The following is a 24,349-nucleotide window of genomic DNA, read 5'->3' on the forward strand; positions in this document are numbered from 1 at the left end:
ACAAAGAACACTGACACATCTCTGGGGAGTAACCCAACCCGCGAAGAATCTGCTCCTCCTTTGGGAGGAGTCCTTTATTATTCCTCAAGCACGCCATGGCCCTACACTACACTACACTACACTACACACACACAACTATGTATTCTCATTGTACTCTGAATGTTGCAAGTCATTCAATGAAGGCCTTGGCAGATAGGTAACTGCCTTGTTGACTTTTCCTTTACTGTACATGCACCTCTGTTAGTCCTTTGCAACTGCTAAAAAAGTCTAGCTTTCCATATTTAGAGCTATTCATTAACCCACTGTAAGAGTGAGTTGGTGTATAAATTTACCTGCGAGTACATGCAGAGACGAAAGAGATAGTAAAGACTGTAACGAGTACATGCTTGTGTGTATGCAAATGAGTATATGCATGCACTTGTTGTCTGTTACCTCTTGAACCCGACCTGAAATGTGCTGTATTTGTGAAAGTGACACTACATGAAGCGCTACAGGGACTTTAAACCTGCAGTAGGCACAAAGTTTTGGAATCATTGGACAAAAATTCCATAATAACCTTTCAGCATATTATAATTCAAGTGTTCTGAAAGATAACTAGACTTCTGCACCTCCTCGCGGCTCTGTTTTCAGGCTTTAAAAAGTCTAGCCTGTGGGCAGTGCTTGGTATTTCCTCAACTGATCTCAACATGGCTGCCGGGTCACAAACTTTCTCATTTTACAGCTAAACAGTACACTACAAGATGTTTCGGAAAACATTTTAGGCGAGAAATAGGCATTACAGTAACAGAATATTGATTCATATTTGATCAGCGCTGCCTAATTTGACCGTTGGATTGGAGTTCGTGAGTGATTGACAGCTGCTCAGAGACGGCAGGCTCCAGCTCGGCTCTGATTGGTTGTTTTCCTTCAGTCTGTGAAGTCTTGCAGATGCCATTAGGAGCACCGGAGGACACAGAGGCACATGATTTTTTTCAGATTACCTGTCTCATGCACTACTGTCAGGATATAATGTCCATAAAAATGACTTTTTAAAATCATATTTGCTCCAATTCTACTACCCACTGCAGCTTTAAGTATCAAACACTATGCATACAGCCTGCATAATAAATAATTGTGAACTCTCCATTCCTGTGTCCATTCAAATATCAAGGTCTTTTCACCACCAGACGGTGTGCCTTCATTTCTATGCATCCAGGCCATGAATGTAACGCTAGCCTCCTGGCACACAGGGCAGCCTACCTCTCCGTCTCTTTGTTTGGCACACATGTGACAAGGGCACAATAGAAGCGCTGGACAATAGGCCACTTATTGAGTGACTGGCGGGGAGTGGGATACATCACAGATCGTCTGTCACTCCGCAGCCTCGTGCACCGTAGAGCTCATGGTTGGTGTCAGGTTGCAGTCTCCTGTGACGGAGAGGCGAGGGCGCTTGTTGCCATGTTGGAAATCTGGGAGAGGTCACATAGGTCATATGATAAGAAAAATACACTAAAAATAGAGGGGAGGGGTTAACTTTATCCATTGATTTTAATGCTTTTTCAGCATTCATTGAGTAATAAAACGTCATGTCAGGGAAACTGTTAAACCTCCAAGTTTTTTTTAAATTGTCAAATATGTGACTGAGTCATAGTGAGCCAAATTAATTTAGCAGCTTAAAGTGAATTAGCAATAACTGAATCATGTCATGAGTAAACATCTTTCATCAACATGTTTTCTGGTATAACTCCAAGCTGTTTGTGTGTGTGAAAGCTATCAGCTGCAACAATTTTCCATTTTGTCACTGTCAGCTGACTCTCAGTCATTGCCCTCAGCTGAGCTGGTTCTCCCTGAGATCTCGAGCTCTCTGCCTCAAGCGCCTGCCACGACCTCCTGGCCTGTTGACAGCAGCTCTCTGACAAATCAAATGTAAAGATGGTTGGGCATCCCCAGCATGCGATATCAGAAATAGGATGGAGCTCATGGCGTAAACAATAACAAATACATTTTGAATACTCACTTCCCTTTGTCAAATGACGTCACTGAGACAGTTTTGTTTTTCATGGTCAAAAATTGATTCACACGATTTCACAGACCGGAGGAAAACAACCAATCAGAGCCGAGCTGGAATCTGCCGTCTCTGAGCAGCTGTCAATCACTCGCGAACTCTGATCAAACGGTCAAACTAGGCAGCGCTGAACAAATATGAATCAATATTCTGTTACTGTAATGCCTATTTCTCACCTCAAATGTTTTCAGAAACATCTTGTAATGTACTGTTTAGCTGTAAAAATGAGAAAGTTTGTGACCCGGCAGCCATGTTGAGATCAGTTGAGGAAATACCAAGCACCGCCCAGCAGCCGGAGCACAGCCAATAGGAACACTCAATAGGAACGCTCTCTCTCTCTGAAATGACATGTGATTGGTCAAAGTCTCCCGTCACGGGCTAGATTTTTTAAAGCCTGAAAACAGAGCCATGAGGAGGTGCAGAAGTCTAGTTGTCTCTCAGACCACTTGAATTACAATATGCTGAAAGGTTATTATGGAATTGTTGCCCAATGATGCCAACGACTTGTTGCCTACTGAAGCTTTAAAGGTGCCATATTGTAAAAAGGTCTATTGTCTTTATAAAACAGCCCGTATTCAGAAATTGTGCGTTTGAAACAAGAGATTTGTTTAAAATTTCTGTCCATTTGTGATGTCACAAATATACAATATTTAGACCATTGCACGGTTTTAAACGTAAACATTCTAAATGTGTCCCAGTTTATTTCCTGTGGCAGTGTATGTAAATAGAATCAGCCGACAGGAAGTAAACATGGACCCAAACTGTTCCCTAGCAACGCAATTCCGTTGCAATTCCATTGAAATGCACTTAAACGGAGCGTTTCAGACAGAGAGTAAATACAGGTATATTCAGGCTGACAATGCAAGGGAAATAATGTGTTTTTTGAACATTACAGCATGTAATCATGTTCTATTAGAAACACAAAATACAAGTATGAACCTGACAATGACCACGATATGGAACCTTTAACACCGGTGGAGAAGCTCTTCTACTATTGCTACTCACTTTTTGTGAGTGAAGTTGGGTTAATAAAGCTCTATATCATGTTGGATATTATTTAGAATAAAATTCCAAAATATAAAAACCATACACACACACACCTCTGTAATTTTATATAATGAATTCAGCAGCATATGCTATGAATATGTCCAAACACACTTGAACTTGAAAAATGACACATGTAGGCCCATACTGTGCATTATCTCACGCCCTAGTAGCTACTGACAGTGAACTTATAGTTCAGGCTCTCATATTTTTGCATGAGTAGCTCACAAACTGCTCCATTTTTGAACTTCTCTCCCTCCCTCCCTCTCTGTCTCTCCCTCTCTCTCTGGAGGAGGTGGGTGCAGAGAGAGAGCGAGCTATTAGCTGCGCGCTGCAAACATCATTAGGAGGGGAGACGCTTTCCACCGTCAGCGCCGGAGCAGTGAGAGCAGAGCAGAGCAGAGAGCAGGGGAGCACCTGGCAACAAGGAGACACACACAAACTCAACAGCCCCGTTACACCTCACACAGTAAGTCACACACTAAACTGTTCATTCACCAGCCTGTCATTGCTTCCACCGTGCCACTTTTTCTCTCTTTTTTGTTGGAGAGCTGTGAAGAAGAGAGTAAAAATGGCTGGAAGACTCTGGGCAGCAGGGTGGCGCGCTGTAAACGCTCTTTGGTTTTACTTCACAAAAAGCCTCGGGAAATGTTTACTTCAACCTCTGACCTATTTTTTAAGTGACCAAACAGTGCTTGGTTATGCGGGGTTTACGTGTATGCACTTGTCATTTGTGCACGTAAACGCAAAGTAGTGTTTAAGTGGAGCTAAAGGGGAGCGGAGGTTTGGCTGGATTGTGGCCGAGCGAGGAGCGCGTCCGCCGGGCAGAGCAGAGCTGATCAGCGCGGTGCTCTACTTTCACTAACTGCGCCACTCGACCTCCTCGGCTCAAAACATTTTGCTCTTTGCAGACTATTTCTAAGCGCTTAACATTGACACACACTGCTGAATAATGTTGCCTCGAGTCCTACGTGTCTTCTTTTGAACTCTTTTATTACTGACAAGGACTGTCAAAGGCAAAGCAGTACATTTTTTTATTATCTACGTTTCACCATCGCGGAAGTGACTCGGAAAAAAAGAGACGAACAACTAGAACCACAGTCTCCACATTTACTGTCCAGTGTTTTTATTATATTGTGCATGTTCTGAGCGTTTATTACATATTGTTGCGTACATGTATGTAATATGGTTGTTCTACTACTACACACTGTTTTACATAGTGCCAGCTGGTTGTAAAGGACATAGGGTTTGTGATTGCTGGACTACCCGTGATGTCATTCATCCTGCTGGCTTGGACCATTATATAACGGGACTGTAGGGAAGCCTGTGATAGCAGGCTATTTTTACTCTGTTTACACCTCGGAGTTGCACTCAGGGTAGATGGCTTTGCTTTCCTCAACTGGTAGCCTATATGCTTTCACTCACATTATGAATTTAACATCCAAATAAGACCAAGTGGATGGACAAAATCTTTAGCTGCTAAAGATGAAAAAGGTGCAGCTCTTCCTACTGTACCAGCTGCTTTTACACTTTTCCCCTTTTCTGATGATGTCTGTGTAATTATTTGCTATTTGTTGATTATGTCTCTTTTCATGTAATGCAATTGATTGAGCTTTTAATTTATAATCAATATATTATAAACTGAATTGAGGATTGCGCTGACACTTTGCATATTGCATTGCCGAATGCATTTTCAAATTGCATGACGAAATTGCACGTTGAATTGCCAATTGCAAAAAGCGTTTGAATAAAGAGGCCAATATGTACCATAGCGTATTGAGTTGCCTTCCCTTTGATGGACAAATCTATAGCTGCTAAAGATGAAAAGCTGTGCACAACTTCTTTCTGTACCAGCTGCTTTTACACTTTTAAATATTCCCCCTTTTCTGATGATAATTATTTGCTATTTGAAAAAAAAAAGTCGTCCAGCTTTACTTGTTGATTGTGTCTCTTTACATGTACTGTTATGCAATTGATTGAGCTTTAATTGTAATTTATAATCAATATAATTCAAACTGAATTGAGGATTGCGCTGACACTTTGCATATCGAATTGCCAAATGCATTTTTCAAATTGCATGACGAAATTGCACGTTGAATTGCCAATTGCAAAAAGCGTAGTCAAGTCAAATTTATTTCTATAGCACATTTAAAACAACATGAGCTTACCAAAGTGCTTTACAGACATAGGCAGAATAAAAAACAGGTCAACAGAGCAGACAACAAAATCACACATATCCACAGACAGAGACCAAGATAAAAATCCATGAGTAAAAGACTGTTATAATGAGCATTATAAAAGGCCAATTAGTAATCACAATTCAAGTACATCCAAAAGCCAAAGAAACATATATTAGCACATATATAAACATGTATTAGCCATTTGAATAAAGAGGCCAATGCGTACAATAGCGTATTGAGTTGCCTTCCTTTAAGCAATGAATGAACCAGTCACCCTAGGGTGCTACTCTACTATACAAATATCTCATCAAAAGCTATACTCACACTTACAGTATGACAGCATATGATAGTAATACATCTAAACACAGGAATATAGAAAATATAAACTAATATATGAACCCAATATATTAAGATTGTTAACTCTTATTCAGTACAACAAACAATTCATATAGAAATGTTTAACCAAAATGTTTACTGTATATGATGGGGGTTGACAACTAACTCCTGGAAGCCTTAAGGGTGGTGGTGAGTACAAGACCAGAGGAGGGATGTTAATGCAACGGGTGGAGGGTGAAGATAGACTATCTATTGTACAGGGTAGGTAGAAAGAGGGTCTAGAAGGGATCTAGGTCGGAAGGTAAGGATTGTCCAAAATCAACATGATGAAATGTAAAATGTATAGTCGTTTTAGGTGCACCAAGGAGAGAGAGGGGAAAAAAACTGTATATTTAGGGAACAGTAGAGGGAGTAGTTAGTCACCAGTTCAAGGAGTTTCAGACTGGAGCAGAAAGGGTTTTGATTCGGTCTATAAGAGAAGCAGGTTCAATATTTTTCAGGTCTCTTAAAGCCTTGGCTTTGCCTCAGTTATGATGGCGAACACCAAGGCTGTGTGATAGGGATCGACCAAACTATAGTGCTCTATTGTGTGGTCATGCCACTGTGAATCAGGCGTGCTATTCCACCCACCCACCCACCTACCACACACACACACACACACACACACACACACATACACACACTCACACACGTACACACACGTACAGTACATGCACTTTACCACTGCCACCATAGCCTTTGATTCCAGCCGCCACTCACTTTCAAATGGTAATGAGAGGCAATTAGAAGCCAATGTGTCCTAATCACAAGCCATTTAACTGAGCTTGGCTCATTTGTCAGAGCCATATGTGCACACGGACCCGCACACTCAAACACACATGAATACACACATCTGCTGGATTACGCTCAAGTCTTTTCTTTGTCTCTGGAATTTGCTGCCTATGTAAGGGAAAAGAGGAAAGTTGTGTGTTATTGTGTGTGTGTGTGTGTGTGTGTGTGTGTGTGTGTGTGGTTGAGGGAGATGGAGAGAGATTTCCAGGTAATGATTGGAGTGGAGATTTCACCGTTGAATGAATAAGTGACAGAAATGGCTCTGTGCTCTAAGCAAATGGCTGCAACAGGTGTTTGTGTGTGTCTGTGTGTATTTGTAGATAAAGATAAAGTAGTTAGAATAACCGTACGTACTCTCAACATTTGCTTAGAGTATAACATCAACAGGTTACACGCCGCAGGCAGAGGTGTAGTCAAGGGTAAACAAAAAATAAGCGCCCTTTACCCATATCCCCTGAGATGTTTAGAGTCCGCATGGGTGAGTAAACGTTCTCGTACTGTTCTAGTACATTTTTGCATTGTCCTCGGCGAGATCATGGTGTCTTCATGTGAGCACAGGTAAAAACAAACAAACCCTGCTCTGCACTAAAGTGTGCAAAAGCTGTAAGTGGTGGAGTTGGGGCAGTCTGATAGGCAGAATAGTATGTTAATCATGCTCCATCAAATAATAATCTGTTGAATACAACACCACTTTAATAAGAAGCTATCAACTCTTATGTGCAGCCAAAGTTTTCTTTGTGCACCCTTTTATTTGCCACTACAGCCCTGACTAAACTCCAGTGGGCAAATCCGTGTGAAGCCAATGCTGAAGTGCCTTAAACTTGCATTCTTTCTAATAGCCAGCAGGGGGCGACTCCTCTGGATGCAGAAAGAAGTCTAATTGTATAGAAGTCTATGAGAAAATGACCCTACTTCTCACTTGACACTTGTTTAGAGTAAACATTGTAAACATGAATTTATGGTCTAAATCGCTAGTTACCTGCGCCAAGGCCGAAGGCTGTAGATTCTGCGTTTTTTTCACATTGAACTCGGTGATATGGCAGTTGAGTTCGACCAAAGGTGGTGATTGTTGGAAAGAGCAACAACGACGGTTTAGGTGAGTTTTATTTTGTTTCTATCTAGTTTGAATGAACAGTTTTACGATGCTCCTCTACGTACAGCTGATCTCAACATAAACAAAAATATACATGGATGATGAAGCAAGCTGAACGGAGAGGCGGGGGCAATCGTACTCGGTCACCTTGACAGAGGTCTGCGCTCTCCGAGTGCCATTCTAGTTTTAAGTCTTCTTCAATACAGCATTATGTTCATTTATTAAATTATGGTCCCATTTATAGTCAAATAGTCCATAAAGCAGGGTATGCTTTAGGGCGTGACTACCTTGTGATTGACAGGTCGCTACCACGGCGCTGTCCTGTCTGGGAGTTGTACGTGTTTTCGTCTTACAACTTTCACAATATGTTTTCAGTTCATGAAAGTTAATTGTAACATTTTGGTCACCTAAAAATGTTTTATTCAGCATTCTGTCGGTTGTACTTAGCCCCGTCCTCTCGTGTCACTTCTGGTTTTCAAAGATGAACACAGAACACTGAATGGAGACAAAGCAATGCACACAAACATATTGCACAAGGTCTAAGGAATATGTTTTTCAGCAAGCCACAATGTTGAGTATATCGATTAGATATTGTCCTGCTGTTTCCTTCCTCCCTTATCTCTCCTTCATATCTCTGGGACGTGTTTTATACCACTCTCACACACTTTATATTTGATGCGTGATAATGAAAATGATGTCAACCCTCTATTTGACTGCCGTCACAGATGAAGCCCCGGTTGTCTCCCTTTATAAAAGCTGCTACATGAGCTACGCAGAAAAGAAGAACAGCGATGTAGGTAGTATGGGATCGAAGCGGGATAAAAAAAGACTGTGTATGGAAAAATGATTTAGAAATAGTAAAGAGGGGTGGATGGGGGTGGAGGTGGGAGCAGATCAAGAGATTGAGCTGTCTGGTTGAACCATGCCGTGCGCTCAGACCTTTTCAGCTTTTCCTTTCATCCTCGTCTATTCATGAGCGCACACATGCATTGCACACAAGAGAAAGGACACCCTCACACACACAGAATACTGCTTTTAAAGGGGATCAATGAGAGTTTTTTGTATTTTGTGTGAAAGAACATTCCACCGTGTGTGATCGTGTGTGCCTTTATTTTGCTTAGTGCACAGTCTTGTGTCTCTTAGACTGCTGTCTGTACAGGACAGCAATAGCAATTCAATTGAGATGCCACGTCAGGCACTTGAATGTGCAATTAATCTGAGTGAAAACATGTCATTGGTAATGTAAGAGTCAATGAGACCACATTTTTATGGTCGTCATAATCACTGAACTTCACTAATGCACTTGTTGAAGTCACATTAGTCATTTTTTTAAATGTATAATTCAATCAAATCGTTCATTATAACATTCAGATGGGATCACTTTCTGCTTAGCACTTTGTGGATCTATACCTTGTGTGTGTGTGGATGTATAAATTTGCAGTCTTTGTGACCCTGTTTCCATGCTTACCGTCTTTATTTTGTAAGTGGCAATCTAATCAATACCAATCTTCTGAATGACCACGGCAGTCCCAGTGTCTGAATGAGAAAGAGAGAGAGGCAAAGGGAGAGAGGACTAAAGCCATCCTGCAAACTTGTGTTACATTGTCGGGTCGATAAGCCGCTGCATGGCTCAATAACCATGTGAAAAAGGGAAGCTGGCTTCGGGACTTAGTTCAGCCGTGTGTTGGCTTTGGCTCTGTAATGGCTGCCAGTGTAGCTGACATGATATACAGTTGTCTATATGCCAGGAGGGTTGCTGTAAAAGGCTAAACTGGACTTAACTCCAAAGTGTATAGTGTCTAAATGATGACCGAGTGCTTTTGTGGGCAAATAAGAAGCTTTAAGGCAATACGAATTTGAGTTCCTGCATCTATGCGAACCTAACAGGGGTGAAGAAGTATTCAGATCCTTTAATTAAGTAAAAGTATCAATACTACAGTGTAAAATACTCTGTTACAAGTAAAAGTCCTGCTTTCAAAATCTTACTTAAGTAAAAGTACAAAAGTATAAGCATGAAAATCTCTTTAAAGTACTAAAAGTAAAAGTACTTATCGTGCAAAATGGCTAATTTCACTACCGATCGGAGCTGGAGCCGATTTGTCCCGGAAATGAATGCCAATTGTAACCTTTCCCACTGAAGACAAAAGCCAGATGTTAGTGGGTTTTTGTCCAGTTAAGCATCTCATCAAATCAGTTAACATCCTCCGAGCTGATTCATAAACCGCCTCCAGTAAGATAATTTCTGTGCCTGAGCTATACATCAAATGGGATACCTCATGTAAGCCATCATGCAATAGTTAATTCAGTATGCTGCTCCTGTGATCTCTCTGCCTTGATTCATATTTGATTACATTCCAAGCAAAGCCTGGATGAGAGGAAAGGGTTTTAAGCATTGGCCATTTGAGGGCCAAGTTAAATGAGGGAGAACCTAACTGATAACAGCTGTTTAATGGTATTATATGGAGCATAATAGAGCAATGGCTCTGAGTTCTTTCAACTGGGACTCACTCAATGACAAACACATTATTTGAGTCTCGTCTCCTCTCCTCTCCTCTCCTCTCCTCTCCTCTCTTCTCCTCTCTTCTCCTCTCCTCTCCTCTCCTCTCCTCTCCTGTCCTCTCCTGCTAGCCTAGCCTTATCAGAGGCGGTAGAGGATTACAGTGGGGAGTTGACACTGACTGGCAGTCAGACAGCTCCTGCAGACTCCTCTCTTCCCCATAGAGCTCCAGGCCTGGGACAGGGATAAGCTGACAACCTGGGACACGGCCAGATAGATAGTGATGAGGAAGAGACATGAAAGAAGAATGCTAGGAATTGGGGTCATGTACATATATCAGAGCACAAATGTAGTGATTTCTATTGCCCGAACATTAGCTTCATATTCACAGGAGATGTGAAGATTATGATAAAAGAGCAACTAATCAACTTTTATGCTGATTTAATTGTCCGCTGTCGCGGTGAAGGAGTTACCCCAGCGATGATAATGATTGGCTCAACAGGGCGATATGCGACCAGAAAAAAATCTGCGCAGTATAGACGCTCAGTGCCTCGGCACGCTGGCGTTTGTAACATAGTGTCAATACAACATAGCGATTGCGGTGGTTGCTTACCACCCCCTGCGGTTGGCTTGTGAATAGCGCAGTATTGCGGTTACTGCGACAGCCCTAGTAGGAGTGCACTGTAAATAATCAAAATACATATTAGTTGTATTTGAATGCTGACTTTGAGTGGATAATCTTAATCTTTAATGGATTACAATAGATACTTCAGTGATTTTACCACTTCAATTGATGCAAACTTGCACCTTAAAGTATTATAAACTTTAGCTTTCTGTTGGATGTGGGCTGAAGACGACCCATTATGTGCCTGTTGTACTAATTCTGTAAACATTTCAGTTAAGAAAAGTACTCTTCAGGTACTTCTATTACTTGGTGGGTCTACCTCAGACCCTCCGCTGCAAGGCGGGTGTGTTTGTGGGTATCAACAATGACTTAAGTCTGAGCCAGGAGGATATGCATCGAGAGAGAGGAATTCAATAACAGGAAAATGGCCAGTGATAGAAACAATCCCGGGAATACCAGAACCCACCCTTCACGAGTGTTGCTCTTGGCACAAGCTTGCTTTCCATTACTACTGTTTACTCCTTAGGTTGTCAAGGCACGACAAATAGTAGTATGGGAGGGTCAGTACAGTGCATCCTCAAACATCTGATTACATTGATGGGTCATGATGTGGCATGTGCAATGACGTCCTGAATTCCAGTCTGTACACGACCAGTTGTTATCACTATCTCCCTCTCTCTGACAATGCATGAATTGGACTGGAGTCACCATATGGTCAGGGGCATGCATGTATGGGCACTGGAGGACAGGTTGAGAGAAGCCTGTGCAACTAAACCATGGGCAGTATTTAAAACTGTGTCTGTAAGGCTGAAACTATTTCCTCTCCGACAAAGCTGTGGTGTGGTTTGAATAGAGCAAGTTGCTGGCTCTCTCTGTCTGTCTGTCTGTCTGTCCGGCTGGCTGGTACTTGTGGCTTGGCCCGTTCATCTTTTTCACTGGCTGGCTGGAAGGCCGTGGATCAGCCTCATCTGGCTGGACATGTGTCTGACTGCCTGGCTATTATTTCTGGCCCTTCCTTTAGCTATGTAGTAAGCTCATGACATTAGAACAGGGACATTTGGCTGTGACAGTATGGGAGGTGTGCTAAAACACTGCTGACAGAGATAAGACCGAGTGGGCCAGGATGTTCCCTGCCTGCCCACGAGCCCATCACCAATTACAGTATCAGGACCTCTTTAGAGAGCGTCTCTTTCTCTATTTTTCTTTCACCATCCTAGAGTAGAATCTGTTACAATATTATATTTTTTCTCCAGGTGCCTGCTACTACTGCTTGAAGAGCATCAAAGTGTCCCTTGAACGTAACATTGTTGGTTGAGGAGAGGCGACTTAATTGGTGCTATAAATTACTCAGACGTGTTCTAAAGCACAGTACAAGACAAATATGACAGTACATACCTAATGGAATTAATTTCTGTGTAGTGTTGTGAATGGTGCTGCACCCATGAAATAAATACAATTCTCCTGCTAATTACACCTTTAAAAGTTTTAAGAAATTACAGGGCTCATTTTAAAGTAATGTCATCATTAATGCACCTCATATTACTGTAATAGTTCTCTATGTTTTATAACCATATTCACTCTCTTCAACCGGCAGTAAGCAGAATATTTTTGGTATCATTGGGCAAAAATTACATAACAACCTTTCAGCATATTGTAATTCATGTGTTCTGACAGAAAACTAGACTTCTGCACCTCTTCATGGCTCTGTTTTCAGGTTTTAAAAAATCTAGCCCGTGACGGGAGACTTTGGCCAATCACAGGTCATTTCAGAGCGTTCCTATTGGCTGTTCATTCAACGGAGGCAGCTGTCACTTGCGAACTCAAGATTTCACAGACAGTGATTGACAGCTGCTCAGAGACGGCAGGCTCCAGCTCGGCTCTGATTGGTCGTTTTCCTTTGGTCTGTTTTATCTTTACTCCAACCTGCCTACTCTAGCTTTAACTTGATCCAGTTTCAACTCTTATTTGTTAGATTTGACTCATTGCTTTAGGGTGATAACTGGTCTAACGATACTACAGTATGTACTGTATGTCATGTGTACAGCGTGTATTTGTGTTTGCATGTGTCCACGATTGTATGTTGCTGTGTGTATTCAATGAGATATATTAGTGTGTGTGTGTGTGTGTCAGCCGCCGCTCAGGCGCGTGTGTTTGCCAGGGAGTGTGTTCATCAGAGAGCGAGTGTGGGGTCAGGTGATAAGCTACGACACAGATAAATGAGGTTAATGTGAGGTTTCACTGTGGCCCGGCCAGGTCTGCTTCTCTGACACCGTCATCTACTATCAAATGCCACAGTGGGGGAGGTAACTTGGCTGCAAAATGGCTCAGTGTCATACTCGCCTTGGGTGTGTAAGAGGTTCAGAGTAATGCACAAGGATGCCACATACTCATTTTCACAAACTCATGATGTAAATTCCCTCGTGCAGGTAGCGCACAGCAGACAGACAAGAACGAGACGAGGCCCAATTATTGACAGGCTCGTACATGACTTGCACATCGTACAGACATTCAAAGCAGATATTTGCAAGGATATACAACACATACTGTAAACACACACACACACACACACACACACACACACTTGGTGCAGCTGTGTGTATGTTAGTGTACACACCCAGTGCAGGGGCTTGCCCAGGGAAAATACCTGTGGTAGCACAAGAAAGTTGACCTAATGGGAAATTACTAGGCATCCTCATCAGACTAAAATAACTCTGTTTTTTATCCATAAGCTAAGTGGCTCTTACGGGAACTTTCAAACTTCCCAGATGTCAGATCGTAATAAGCCATAGTTACAGTATCAGGTGGTTTTGAAATCATCATCATGGAACAAATAGGTATCTCTTGAAACCCACATTTCACCTCAGGAGAAACTAGAGGTTTAATTTGCTAACCCATACAGAAAGCAAACGTATGACTAGTAATTTCACACGTTTGCATATAGTGTATGTAATAAACACATATATATTTCTGGTGTTTGATGGTCTGACAGTCTACTAGAGTAACCAAGGGACTGTTGATGTGGATGTTTCACTCTGTAGTTACACAGTTAATGTATTTATTCGTCCAAACCATCGTAGTAGGTAGATCACTTTTAAAAGTAACTTTTTAATTCAAATTATAACTTCTAAGTTGAAGGTCAAATGTGTCAGATGGTGTTTCCATTTTGTTGATATTGTGGGTATTGTGAAGACCAATATAGTGATTAATGGCCCTATCATAGACTGTATATAAGAAGTCACCCATTGGTTTGTGGACTGCTGTTTTGAAGCCTCGAGTTCAGCATTTTTGCCGTCCCCATCTTGGTTATTTGCAAACAGAAGTGACACACAGGGTGGAGCTAAGTACAACTGAAAACACACCGTGAAAGGGTTAAAGTTGTAAGACGGAAACGCTGACAACGCCGTGGAAGCGACCTGTCAAGTAGCCACGCCTTAAAGCATACCCTGCTTTATGGTCTATTTGACTCTAAATGGGATCATAATTTACTAAATGAACATCATGCTGTATTGAAAAACACTTGAAACTAGCGATTGAGACCATAAACTCATGTTTACAATGTTTACTTAGGTAATAAATCAAGTGAGAAGTAGGGTCATTTTCTCATAGACTTCTATACAATCAGACTTCTTTTTGCAACCAGAGGAGTCGCCCCCTCCTGGCTATTAGAAAGAATGCAAGTTTAAGGCACTTCAGCATTGTCTTCACTTCTCAGAACCAGATGTTGCCCACACAGATAAACTGACTGGTCTTAACTTTTATGTCAGTTGTTGTTATTTCTTCTTTTCTAGCTACTGTTTTCCTCTGATAACATGCCCCATAAATGTCACAGCAGTACAGATTTAAAAAAAATGTGAGTTCCCATGCTGCATTTACTACATTGTTTGATCCATAATGTGTTCTGAAAGTGTTAGTACAATATTTCCCACAGCACTTGAAAACACCCTGCATCAACTCAGATTCAGAATGGGCTCCTGTTACGCCTGCCTGTCAGATGTGTAGTGTTAACCACTAACCCTCCCCGCCTCCTATCAAACCTCTCACCACCAATTAGCATCAAAACCCAACAGCAGACAATCTTTTTTTGAGAGAAAAGATGCTTTTCTCCCCCTTCTTCTTTCACCCCAGTGCTTTGGTTTTTGAGGCGAGCGCCCAGTCAGCTTGGTTTAATGGCACATAACGTGCCATTAGCTCTGCTAGCAAGTTGCCCCCACGCTACCTCCCGCGCTGCTGCCTGAGATGGATAGCTGAGTGCATTTGCAACCTGACAGGACACGCTACCTTACTGTAGCCGCTGAAAGGGTGGGGGTGGGGGGTGGGGTGAGAGTACAAAGGCAGCGTAACCCTTTTAGGAGGCACTTCATGGACACCATTTACGCTTACTTAAGGCAAGAGGACTGGTGTGTTGGGAGGGGGAAAGAGAATTTGGGTGTGCATTCGGGGACATTATGAGTAAGAGCATGCAAAATTGATGTTGTTTCGGGACATCAAACCTGAACAAAATACAGCTGTCAAAACTGCCATCGCTACTTTAGCACACACAGACTTACTGTATATGAATTTCAGAGGAGCATATATTTTTTTGGAATTATACTGCACTGAACTAACAGGCAAACTACATCCTTCAGATGACTAATTTAGGTTAAAGACTGTAAATGTGGTGCTTTTTGCCAGAGACACAGTAATGATTGGTGCCAGACTAGATCTGATAAAAGTCCTGAATTTACCATTATCTTAAAGTGTATACATGTGCATGGTTCTCAAAAGGCAATGCAGTAGGCTATACCTTTCTGCGACTTAAGCTAAGTTCACGCTACATGACTTTCAAAGTCATCAGATAGCTGTACTGTTCACACTACACGACTTCCTGTCTTGTAATCGTGAGTCTTTAAGTCGTCGTGGTTTTCACACTACATGACTGACCGGCGACAGGGGGGTCACACACCACAAGACATAGATATAAAACAGTTTTATATCTGTGCTACAAGACCTTTCACAGAAAACACATGCAAGAAATACACAGTAAATGACGTGACGCCAGCGCAAGACACATTGCTGATGTTGTTGTTGGCACTCTTTTTAACTTTTTATTCCTCTAGTTGCAACAACAACTTTGCTCTGTGTTGCAAATGCAGCACATAAATTAATTTCCTATTATTCCCCTCAACTCGTGTCTCGCGCTCTCATTGGCTCGTGGCCAGAGTCCCCGACAGTTCCAGATATTTAGCATACTAGATATCTGGAATGTGTCTGCGAGGCTCTGGCGAGCGTCGACAAGCCTCTCGGCGAGCGTCGACAAGCCTCTCGGCGAGCGTCTTTGAGCAGTTTACACATGACGCTCGAGCCAACGCCGATTCGCCTCTGATCTGGGGCTTTTGTTGGGGAGCTCCAAAAACTGTCGGGGAGCGGAAAATCAGGGCTAAATGTGTGCAGTGTGAACTAGGCATTAGCATCTTCAACATTTCTGAGTTCAGGGTCTTGGCTGAAAGTGATTGATTGTTCAGTTCTACCACTGTCGATAAAGGTAGAGGCTACTTAGTAGATTGGCCCCGTGTAAGTTCCTCCAGTGTCCATTCACATTGATAAATTCTAAGTGAGGTAAATGAAAAAGTTGTTTGCTTGGGTTTGTAAGTACTTTGGCTTAAACACACAGATATTATCTGACATACCAAACGGGAGAGAGGGTTCAGGGTACCTAAGGCTGTCTCATTTGTTGAATAATGGTGATCAAACGTTCAGGCAACTGGCTACAGCCTCTCTGTTCTTGGACACGAGACAATGTGAGGTCTCTCTGTAGAAGAGGGCAGGCTGAGTTTTCTGGGCCTCTGTTGGAAACCCAGTGGCAACATAGACACACACACACACACACACACACACACACACACACACACTGCTAGATTTTAGGTTTGGTCAGACTGACCTGAACTCATGGCCTTTTTCCTAGAACTAGGATTCACTGTGACACTGAACATCAGCTTACATCTGCTAATACCCTCCTAGTGGATTAACAGTGAACTGGTTTGAACTTACTGTTGCTTATCATTCTGTTTCTGTTCAGACATTCAAGAACTATGCTGTCAATGAGGATGTGACTTTTCAACCTGATGTAACGCCAAAGCGTGTAAAAGACCTGCCTGGCCACCAGAGGATAGCGTGTCAGTGCCACCTTTTGCCTCGCTGAGGAGTGACTATCCCACGAATGTATAAAGGTGCAGTACCAGCAGGGGGCAACAAAAACACCTAGTTACGTTTAGGCAAAAAAAACACTTAGTTAGGTTTAGGAAAAACGTCATGGTTGGGCTTAATAAGTATGTAAACTAAGCACAATATGTATGGAAACAACGCAACATAAGTACCGTAAACACGTCACTAACGTTACTTTCAAAACAAAACACCCGTCTCGAACCCTCGGTTGAAAGTCCTGTGTTTGTTGGCCCCATCCACCTCCCCTCCCGCCCGCTCTGAGCAGTCTTTCGCACTTTTTATTCTACATCACTACCTCTGATCGAACCATATCTACGCAGATGCATTTACATTGCACTCAGTACAGACTACATGGCGTACAAATAAAACGCCTAAAGCAAGAACGGCCTTCTTATTACACGCTTTTGCCTTACACATTATTGTGTCATTCATACACCTTTTTGTGCTAAATCCAGATTACACATCCTCCCCATGATTCAGGCATTGTTTCCTAATAGCTTCACTGCTCTTTGTGTGCATCACATATTTACTAGCGTGAATATATATACATACCAGAATTGTTGGTACGTTAGTAACTATTTTCAAACTCTTACAGCTGATAGCAGATGTTGTCATGTCATTGTGCATGAGCACAAGGCTGGTGTTTGTTTTGGAAGTTGGCTGTACTTTTGAGTTTTGAGCAGGTGTTGCTCAATAAGGTTACAGAGTATGAGCCACTATCTTGCAGCTTGGTTACTAGTGCTGACTGCCTGTGTTTATATTTGGTTGCCTGGGTAACGGCCATGTATTGATAGTGATGGAACCACAGCTGTCAGGGATACCTAGAAAAAGGCTTGCAAAATACTGCTATGTGTCAGTTCCCCTATTCAGAGAGGGCACTGTAGCCTGAGCCCTTACTTAGGTCTACATGTATTAGAAATGTATGCCTTTCAAAATAAACGATTAACATGCATAATAAAATGTGTGCATGTGTGTTTTAGTGTGAGTAATAGTCACTTCCTATCTGCTGACCAGCAACAAGTGTAGGCTTTATCAACATGACCCACAGGCTATCTGTGTTTAATAAAAGCTTCTCTTAGAAGTGATCATTTGTGGTGTCGCACCTACTTGTTTCTGTGTATCTGGAGATGATGTTGAAACAGAAGCACCATTTTTCAGCAGAATGATCAATCAAAAACTGTCCACATCCGCAAGTTCAAATATTCACATTGCAAAAGTGCCCTTTCATTCTCCAAATCACAACACAGAAACCCAAGTCCCCTCTCCCACAAACACCCTGTGGTCTGATTCTCTGAAACCTTGCACAAGGCTGCTAAGAAGCTGCTGGATTTGCAGGTTTCTATTTGAACTTTTTGCAAAGGTTTTTCTCCATCCTAAGTGTGCTTGCCAAGAGCAACACATGATTACCGCTCACTCCCCTCTGGTCCAGCTTTGGAGAGGAGATTTGTAGGGTTTATATTGTTGTTGTTTACTTTTAATCTTTTAAAACTGAGGCACAGTTTCATAATACCTCGTAAAAGTAGTAAGCCTGTGTCCTGTGCTCACTTATACTCTTTTCTGTTTGTAAGCCCCACGAGATGTAAAAAAAAGGTTTTGACCAGATGTAGTTCAGCTCAGGATGTCTGGTTTTCTTAGAGAATGACCTTCGGCAGCGTACAGTGAAAAATTTGTAATTTGCACCAGTGTCACTTTTTCATCTCAACTACGAAGTACAACTCATGTCAGTTGCTTTTAACTTAACAGCATAATGTTCAAGACAATCATTTTTGGTAAATTGACAGATATGATTAAGCTGTGAGCCATATTTTCTGGCTCATATGTTTAGTTCATATGGATTTTAACATTTGGGAAAATCATGCAAACGCATAATTTTAGTCCAATGCAGTATATCTTAGTGTGTTTTCACAAGACAACATTTAGTTGTTTGTTGTTGTTAGTTGTGTTTAGTTAATATATCAAAGTCTGCGATACCCTGCGTAGAAGTGGCAGCTCTCGAGACGAAAAAGATAAACTTGCTTCTTCGTACATGCCCCTCGGCAAATTATTTTTTATTTGGTCTGCTCCAATTTGCGCACCGTGAAACTGAACCAGACTAAATAGAAAACGAATGAAAGGTATCAATTTCACTCTGATTCGGACTAGTCAAACTATGGCTTGTGAAAGCGCCCTTAGGGTCCTCTTCTTGGCGATCCATGTAACCGAATATAACAGAAGTCATTTCAGCCACGTCTCCCAGACCGAAGCTGCTGTGAGTCATGGCAGATTTCCAGCCTGATTCTCAACATTTGTGTATGACTCAGTGTGACCTGGACCTGGCTGAAATGTGTCTGTAAATCTTTTAAGAGGGTTGTTAAGTTTTGTTTTGGGAACAGAGGAAAACGATGAAGTTAATTGAAGTGCTTTGTTCCAAAATGTGTTCATTTAATCATTGATGCATGAAATTTACTCTGTCCTATATAAGTAGAAACTGCACTAGATATCTAAATACAAAAGATTGGATTTACTTAACCAGATAACATATTTGCGGTTCAGAGTACATCTGAATTCTGTGAGTTATTTTTGGTGCATTTTTTGTTTGTACATGTAGTTTTCTGTATAAAGTTCAGAGGTCACAAACTAAAAGGAGCAGATGATCCCTAAACGGTGGCGATAAAAAAGTTACAGTGATACAACAGCTAAATAATGTCTGACTATGCTGTTTCCAAATAATATCTCAGCATTTTGCAATTGTGCATCAACAGCAAGACGAGCATCGCGTCCACTCATTTGACTTTAATGAGGCCTTTCAATTCCCCGGGATATGTTTTTAAGCCTTTAAATTGATCCTCTAATTTGCGCTCAGCTGAAAAGCTTTGTATAAGCTACTTTATGAAATATACAATACTACTATACAGTGAAACCGGATTCTATTTACAGCTCACCACTTTAAACGAAAAGCTGATATATCACATGCAATTCAAAGAGATTTCACAGATCCGGCATGAGGGTTTCTTTGAGCAGTCGGTGGACCCCCACCCAGTCCGCGGTGTTACAGAATGCAGTTATGAAATAATAATATCCGCCATCCTGTTAAGTGCAAAACACCAGGAGAACATTAACTCAGCTGGTAGTTGAGTGGAGGGGAGAGGCTGATATTTAAACATGTTTTATCATCTCATGTGGCCAGCACCAATAACTGTTGGCTCTCCTCTCCCCTTCTGCTTCATCGAGGGAATCACTCAATTATTGAACCAATGCTACGTGGCTTGTGGACGTGTGAGTGTGTGCATGTAGCCGTGCACACCTACACTGGACAGCTTGTTGGATGTGTGTGAGTATGTGTGTTTGAGGTGGGCTGAAAGGAACTGCAGCAATTTCACAGAGCTAGAACTGTGCGCCTGCCCCACTTTCAGTCTTTTAATCATGTATAGACACTCGGGGCACTCCTGTCTGTGTGTGTGTGTCTGTGTGGGTGCGCGCCCACATGTGTGTGTACAGTATCCGCATTAATCTGTAAGTGTGAGAGAGGGTTTTGGTACAGTATGTGTCAGAGGAGATTGCACTTAGAACTCCCTGAACTGAGACATTAGTCTGTCTTTGTGTGTGTGTGTGTGTTCTTTCTAATGCATATGTGTCTTTTCTTCTACATAGAGAAGCAGAATCGGTCACTACAGTACCGCTGTCCTCATTTAAACTCTTGCTACTGGCTTTGTTAGCAATGATTCATTGGGCTGAACTTTGTTTTCTTGTTAAGCTGAAATTTCATTTCTGAGATTTTGATGCAAAGATGGACAGAGTACAATTATGATATTTATATGAATTATGTGAATGTTAAGGATATGTAAACAACAAGGTTATATACGTTTTGGATTTTCAATTAATTTTTTATTTTCTTTAATTTTGACTTTTCGATTTCATTTTAATTATGTTATAGTTAGTTTTCAGAGTGCGTTTGCTAGATTTAGTTTAGTTTCTGTTCTTCAGAAAGGTTTAATTTTTTTATATTTAGTTTTACAGTAGCTTTAGTTAGTTTTTGTTAGGGCCAGCTTTAATGTATCAGAAGGATGTAACTACATATATGTACAAAATACATGATTGGAGAACTGTGTAGGAATGGCCATAATGTTTAAAGTTTAATCTTCGCGCTACTTTCGTGAAGCAATTGCGTCATAGCGCCTTCTCCTGGAAGGTCAAATCTGTTCAATTTCTGTGGTTCAATGTCATTAGCTCTAATGGAAATTCATGTTGTCTCCTTTTTTTTTAGTTGTGATATATTATAGCTAAAAAAAACAAAAACTGAAATGAATTTGCTTTCAGTTAAATTTAATTTTAATTTTATTAACTTAACCAGGCAATGTCATTTCAGTTTAGTTTTAGTTTTTCCTAAATGACGTAGTTTTTTTTTAGTTTCAGTTCGCTAAAAATATTTTTCACTTCTTATTTTTGCTTTAGTTTACTATAATAACCCTGGTAAACAATCTCATGAGTTTGACTTCTGCTTTGAGAAAGAACAGATTGATGGTCCTAAAATTCAACGTTCCTAATTACTCCAAACTACTTGCTCGTCATTTAGAGTGTCAAACAAATATCAAATTAATTTAGTATAGTGGCCATCAACAGCTAACTACATTCTCTCTGTGACATTGTGCGTGAGTGTTTATGTGAGGGCACGTTTTATTTGTTGGACGGCCCCTCCAACAATATAATCTCTGTGTGACCTTGCAGCAGTTTGCAGCCCCATGGTGCCCATCCCTGTGACTAACACCCATCTTAACAAGCTGCCACAAGCAACTGCGCTGCTGTACTTAGAAAAGAAGACAATATAATATATATATATATAGCTGGGCAGAAATCTTCAGCACGCCTTCTCTCTTTGTGTGAAGCAGCGTGTTGTATTTTGTGATATATAGATAGGGGAGCAAAAGAGTGATATCAAGTCTCAGTGGTTTTCCATTGTCGCCTCAAGGTAGCTATCATCTTTAAAAATAGAGCAGTGTTTAGTCCCAACACCCTGGAAGTATTTGAACCACGGGTTCCCTCATCAGAGCAGCAGGAACACTGAAAGAGGAGTTAAGGACATGGGGTAGCGCCTTACAAGATACAGTTACAAAATATTCAAAAATGATATGTGGTTTGGCTCCAAGGGGGATCTTGCGCTCACTATTTCTTCCCTTGCGTGACATAAGCATTTGTCCATTAACTTCCTTGTGTGGACACGTTTACTATTTGTTATCTTTTACTACAATCTGCCCGGGGTATTTGCATTTTCACCCATCTCTTCTGTGTGTAGCTGCAGAGAGAGGAGAGGTCACACACTACTCGACGTGTCTGAGCCTGGCCCTTGGAGCCAGCCAGGACAGCAGGGTGTACATCTCCAGCCTGACAAGTATTGACAGTGCAGCTCACTATGGAATGCTAACAGCCAGGCAGGGTGTGGCCACGTTACGTTAGCGGCCCTGACCCCGTGACCTTGGTTACATAACCGATTGTGAGTCTTTAGTAGGAGTGAGAGAGAACAGCCTTTCATGATGTGTCATGCGACTGACATGACGTAACCGAAAGTCACAAGAACCAACTATACTGACCTGCAATGCCACATTACTCTGAAAGAGTTTTGTAATTCAGATTTATGTAGGATCATTTAGTATTTTAATGTTCTTTCCTGTTTTTTTTGATGATTTTGCAGATTCAAATGAGCATTCATACTTTGTGAAAGGCCACCGAGGGCATAGTATACAAACACACACGTACTCATGTACTGTATATACACACGGCACTAGCACTCAAGGTTAAACAAAGATAACCAGACTTTATTTGGGTTAAGGGCAGTGCAGCATGTTGGAAGTGAGCCATGACCTAACACACACATAGTACACACATAGTACACACACACCTGTCAGTGTTGGCGTCTGCTCAGTCCTCTTTCTTGTAGTCTCTGTGTTCCTTTGTCCTCCCTGTCTTGGTCATCAGACCTTGTAGCAGGATCTCCGGGGACAGCTGGTGGGGCAGTGTGAGCACCTGCACTTAGTGTGTGTGTGCATCTTTGTGTGTGTGGGTATGTACATCAGTGGGGTTGGGAGGGGGTACCTGCAGTGTTCTGGCCAAATTTATCTGTGTGTGTTTAGTGTGTGCATGTGAGCACCTGTGCTGCCAGCAGGAAGCTGCCACAGCCGTGGTGCTTGATGACGTATGCTGGTGGCTTCCTAAGGTCGTGCTGTGAACCCCATAATAAATATGATCTTCTTAAAGTCAACTCACCTTAGTGTCCAGAGAAGGAGTATTTGGTGCATTACAGATAAGTAATAATAAGTAATTAAGTTTTTACTTTGCTTACTTCTAATATTAAATTTCCTTTAAAGGGTAAACTTCGGTATTTTTCAACCTGGACCCTATTATATACTCACGAGATTTCAGAACGAGACTTCTCCTTGAGCGGGACTTTCCATAATATCAGACACTTATAATAACATTCGGAGCCAGTCATGACAAAAACAAGCACTGTTAGTGGACATAAATTACGGTGCCAACTTGCCCCAATAGCACCATATTGCAGCCTGTGAGCAGCTGCCGTCTACAGCGCTCTCCCTCAATACTGGACCAATTTCAGAAATTTTTGTCCCTATTAGACAGTTAAACACAAACACATGAGAAAATAGGGTCCATGTTGAGAAATACCTAAGTTACCCTTGAAAGTTAATTATTCTTCTACCATTAAAAAACAAATTAATTAAAGAGGACCTATTATGCTTTTGTGCTTTTTCCCTTTCCTTTAGTGTGTTATATAGTTTATATAGTACAAAGCCCAAAGTCCACGCCAAAGGGAGTTACTTTCCCCAACAGAAACACTGCTCCTGAACTGCCTGAAACGCCTCGCTTGGAGTCCTGCCTTTTCTTCCGTAACGTGGTGATGTCACCAAGTAATACATTTGCATAATACCTGCGTAGCGGCTAGTTTGGCACGCCCTCAAACAAAGCTAGTTAGAGCGGAGCTGGAGCAGAGTCCAAAGAGTTTGTTCCGGTTGACGAATCACAACAGAGTGGGCCAGCTGACCAATCAGAGCAGACTGAGCTTTTCGGGAGGGGGCGGGGCACGAGCTCAAACAGAGCGTTTCAGACAGAGAGTGAAAAGAGGTGCTGCGGCACAGCTGATGAGAGATAAATAAAGTATTTTTTGAATATTAAAGCATGCAAGCATGTTCTAGTAGAAACCCAAAATACATGTATGCACCTGAAAATTTGCATAATTGGTCCTCTTTAAACTTAGTCAGCATATAAAATAATTGCGTAGGCGAGGCCAGCAATTGTAAAACAAGAAGACACATCTTTTCCTCTTCAAAGTTAATCTTTGAACCAGTAGCTTTGTGCTTGACCCACTTTCTATCATCACCTCCCAGTCAAACTAATATGCAAATAAAGTATGTTTAGTGTTGTTTTGCATCAGTGTCCTGTGATGCATGGCATGTTTATTTGAAATGTGGGTTTGAGTCTGATCCATCAGATCTTCCTTATCACTCTCCAC

At 41.6% G+C, this 24,349-nt stretch overlaps 1 protein-coding gene across 3 annotated transcripts in view; it reads left to right on the forward strand.

The window, feature by feature from the left end:
* Positions 1–3,419: 3,419 nt before the first annotated feature.
* atxn1a (ataxin 1a) overlaps positions 3,420–24,349 on the forward strand; it is a 103,877-nt gene continuing 82,947 nt past the window's right edge. The window contains exons 1-2 of one of the 3 annotated variants that reach the window (XM_037794357.1): positions 3,424–3,557; positions 16,706–16,856. The gene's annotated coding sequence lies outside the window, so the exon portion shown is untranslated. Of the gene's footprint in view, positions 3,558–16,705; positions 16,857–24,349 lie in introns of all 3 variants that reach the window. The other 2 variants (XM_037794358.1, XM_037794356.1) reach the window with 2 other exon arrangements.

Source organism: Sebastes umbrosus, chromosome 15, assembly GCF_015220745.1.
Source record: "Sebastes umbrosus isolate fSebUmb1 chromosome 15, fSebUmb1.pri, whole genome shotgun sequence".
NCBI classification, from domain to species: domain Eukaryota; kingdom Metazoa; phylum Chordata; class Actinopteri; order Perciformes; family Sebastidae; genus Sebastes; species Sebastes umbrosus.